Here is a 4,397-nt window from a genome sequence, read left to right on the forward strand (position 1 = left end):
ATTACTACCCCTATTATTCAGCAGAGAGTGGGATTCAGCAAAACCAAAACAACCAAACAAACAAAGAATTAGAAGGCAGAAAGGTGGAATTTGCATCCAGATTTGAGATTCCACCTCCTGGGTATCACTGCCCCTCCTGTCCTTTTCAGAGTCAAGAATTCCCTTTATGTTCTGTCCCCTGTATGTCTGTCCACGCTCTTACTGAGACACATATTCTTGTAGAAGTGTGTCTAGAAAAGGTATTTTTAAGGTGCCTGCATCTTTTGTCCCTGGCAGTGGAGGGGGGGCTTTGAATGACTTTTGAAGGAGTTCAGAACTAGTCCGAAAGATCAATTGTTCTTTTAGGACCATGATATCATTACAAAAAGGCCACATTTGACCAACCAAGAATACAGTTTATTATTTCCCCCAGAAGTGAAAATTATTAGTTTCTGATTCCTTGTGGTCTTCCAAATGTTCCAAGTACAATGTATGGCTGAAAGCTAAGTTCAAAAGTCAATTTCAAAAGAAACCATTAGGCATATCCTGAAAGAAATCAATTGACTTCATTTGCTTGGGAAAGGCATTTCAGCACAAAAAGGCCAGAAAAAGGATGGTCGGCCTTTTGAAACAGACCAGTTTTTGCAGGGGTCAGGAGGAAAAGCGGAAAGGCGCTTTGCTGATGGCTAGAGATAAGTGTGAGGGGGACTGTGCAGGCAGCCTGAGCATGAGCCTTGTGTCTTACCCTGGAAGCTTACCATCTAGGGAGAAAAATGGAAATGATTGTCCCTGGCTTTCAACTGAGTGCAACTGTAAAGGAGAAAACCTCACTTCTGTGTGTCTCTTTACTGTTCACACAGAATGCTTCACTTCTGACATTTCGGTTACCAAATGTATGGGGTCTTCTCCTCCCACTCCCCCCCCCCCCCGCCCCCACACACCCCAAGCAATTCTCAGAGACACCAGTTAGGTGTCCTATAATTCATTTCAATTCAATCTGACACTGTCTACCTGGAGATTCCTCACTCTTATTACCCCTGAGACTCAGAGTTAGTAGATCTGAGTGCAGCCCAGGAACCAGGACTTTTATAAAGCACTCTGGTTGTTCTGATAGTCACCCAGATCAGGAAGCCATTGATTTGCATTGCAAGCTCCATTTCTCTAAGGAACTAAATGGAAATTAATCCTGTAAACAATGAATAGCTGAACATTACTGTCATCTAGACCATCTGACCCCCTCAACTTCTCTGGGATAAAGGAGACTAAAATGAAATGAGCTAGTGGTGTGCACACACTGTTTGGCAAGATGACAACATCTGGATTTGGAAGAAAAAAACTACCTTTTTTTAGGAGGACATCAGACAGTAGAAACCCAATTTGTTTACCTGTGAATAGGTGAGAACCCTTGGGACAAAGGCCTCATATTCTGTAAAATCTGAGTAATGGGCAGATGAGATTAACTCAGAACCCCTCCAATGCGCAGAATTGCAGAGTGAGTGAGGACTCAGGGTGAGAATGGCTGGATCATAGGCCCTTACTTCCCTCTTTCTGGCTACTCCTATATGCCATGTGCAAGCAGTTCTCTTAGAACAGTGGTTCTCAACCTTCTGAATGCCGCGACCCTTTAATACAGTTCCTCATGTTGTGGTGACCCCCAATTTCATTGTTACAAATGGAACATAATTAAAGCATAGCATTTTTTTTTTTTTTACTGTATCACTACAAATTTTATTCAGAAACCCATCTTTGTTTTTTTAAATTGTTTTTTAAAAAAATTCCCATTATGAACTGGTTTGGTCAATCAACTACAACACTTTCTAGCAGACATACGGTAAAAATGGCCTGGCTCAGAATCGCCCAGATCTCTCACGATCTCTTGACCGCCTCCTGTCACGCTCCCGTCCCCCACCGCCTCCGCCACCACCTCCGCCACCGCCACGACCACGGTCTCTAGACCGAGAGCGACGCTCCCGGGACCGGGACCTCGATCGATGCCTGAAACAAAGGAAAAGAAACAAAACTTCTTGCGCCGGCGCCCATACAGCTCCCGCCGCAGCTCTCTGGAAATGGGCTTCAGATGCATGAAGTTGCAGAAGCCGCCTCGTGTACACTCTCCCATTTCATATTGGCGGCAACAGGCTTCCCGGAAGTCGGTCACGGGGGAAAGCTCAGCGTGGATGGGCTGCCCATTGAACCAGCGGTTGTTCAAATCAATCACAGCTTTCTCCGCATCTTCTTCACGGCGAAACTTCACATACACGTTTCCAACGAGGTGATCTCCAAGGCTATCACAGACATTCATCTCCTCCACCTCGCCGTACTTCTCCTCCATTTCTGTGAAAACCTCCTCAAAAAACTCATCATAGTGTTCCTGCATCTCGACATCGTTCACAGCACAGCGCAAACCGTCAGCAGACTGGGAAGAGTTTTGAGGGTTACGGTAAATGTTCAAGAGGGCAATGGTCTGGCTAAAGGTTGGTTTATTGTGCAACCGAGAGCATCTGTCTCCATGATTACAATATGTAATTATATATGTGTTTTCCGATGGTCTTAGGCGACCCCTGTGAAAGGGTCGTTCGACCCCCAGGTTGAGAACCGCTGTCTTAAAAGATTTAATCTGCTCCCAGAGGCTCCTCACTGTCTCCTCTCCATCTCTCTGGACCAGACTGAGTTAAACTCTGAGCCAATTCTCTGCCAAGATCACATGCTCCTTTGCTTCTTGTCTCTGCTGGTGAATGGGGCTTTATTCCCAATGACCCAAGATCCTAAGCCCATATCAAGAACAACAGCTCAGAAAGGCACTGACCAAAGTCTGTGGCTCAAATTGTAATACAGTATCTTCCTGAAAACTGGGAAGAGCTGTGTGGACATGGGCTGGGAAGGATTTCAATTATCTGTTGTTCTGGATGAAGGAGTCTGTTGGTTCAGAAAAGGGACCCTCAGTTAGTTTCAAGACTATTTTTTTTTTTTCACAGATATCGGTTTTCCCACACAATCAGCAATCATTTATCAGGTAGGCACACACTTACTTCATTTCCTCTGTAGATGGGTGAAGATACTCCCACTGGTTGAGTGCCCACCAGGTGCCAGGCACTGGGTAGAACTCAACATATTAATTCTGTTATTTTACCTTTCACTGAGGTCCTGGGAGGTGAAGTGACTTGACCTTCCCATAGGGAGTACCAGTAAATGGCAGAGAAAGATTCAGACCCTGGTCTGTGCGCTTCAGTGCCCATGCTTCTTGTGTCTTTCATGACTTGAAGCACAAATGATGGATCAGGTTAAGAGAAATGTTTTAAGAGCTATGAAGATTGCTAACATTGTCAATGATAAGAGCGTTTCAGTAATATCCAAGTCCAATTCATTTTGTTCTTCTTGAAGCTTATTTGATTGTAAAACTATAAATATCAATTATTTTTCAAAATGCTTAGAGATAACGCGTGCCTACACATCAGCGTCTACTGGTGGGCCTTGTTTTTTAAAGACATTGGGAGAAAAATAGAAAATTATCCAATTATTTAGTGTGAGATTATTCTTGTCATGAGGATTTTGGTTTGCCAAAGGATTTCCTTTAATAGGAATGGGCTTTAGCAGCCCATCCTTTCCTGACCAGTTGTTAATTTGGTGCCTACTTGGAGCAGTGATTCTAAATCCCCATATACTGTACCCAGAGCTTGTGATGCAATGGCTCTGAGGTGAGGCCTGGGCTTTGGGAGTTTCCAAAGCTCCCAAGATGGATCTAATCTGTAGATCCATCTAATGTGTAGCCCAGCTGGAGAACTACTGATTTAGATTGGTCGGGGGAGAAGAAAACTAGGGGAGGAGAATGCCAAAGCTAAAGAATGAGGAATCACTGTGGGGTAAACCAACTCATTCCAGTTTGCTATGGACTGTCCTGGTTTTAACACTGAAAATCCTGTGTCCCAGCAGATGACTCAGATCCAGGCAAAGTGGGACTGTTGGTCACCCTCACATACCACAGTGTATGTGGTATGTAAAGACAACGGTTCTCAAAAGACAGTCTCTGTCCATGGGAAAGGATGTTTGCAGAACTTTTCTCTATACAACACTCAAACCACATGGCTCTCACGTGGACGCACACATCCCATTCCATTTGAATTCTAGCAGAACAAAAGTGCATGTCTGCCTTCACCACAGGCACTCCCTTCACTTTGACCTTTGGTGCAGAGCCTGACTGTTGTCCACAAAGAGTCAAGCCCCAGTCTGGCCCTGTGGAGTCATTCAAGGCCCTGTTATTTGAGAAAAGATTTGCTGATAGGTCTGTTGTTTCCTGTTGCCTTTTGGTAAATAATTCCCAACACCTGAAGATTATCAGAGCTCTTTGAAGTGCCCTCTGGCTCTGATTCCCATCAATTTACAAGCGATGTGAGATAACTCTGAATTTACCCAAATTAATG

General features: G+C 44.4%; 1 pseudogene; it reads right to left on the reverse strand.

The window, feature by feature from the left end:
• Positions 1-1,675: 1,675 nt before the first annotated feature.
• LOC118657019 lies at positions 1,676-2,487 on the reverse strand (annotated as a pseudogene).
• Between the last annotated feature and the right edge of the window lie 1,910 nt (positions 2,488-4,397).

This window comes from Myotis myotis, unplaced genomic scaffold, assembly GCF_014108235.1.
Source record: "Myotis myotis isolate mMyoMyo1 unplaced genomic scaffold, mMyoMyo1.p scaffold_m19_p_5, whole genome shotgun sequence".
Lineage (NCBI taxonomy): Eukaryota > Metazoa > Chordata > Mammalia > Chiroptera > Vespertilionidae > Myotis > Myotis myotis.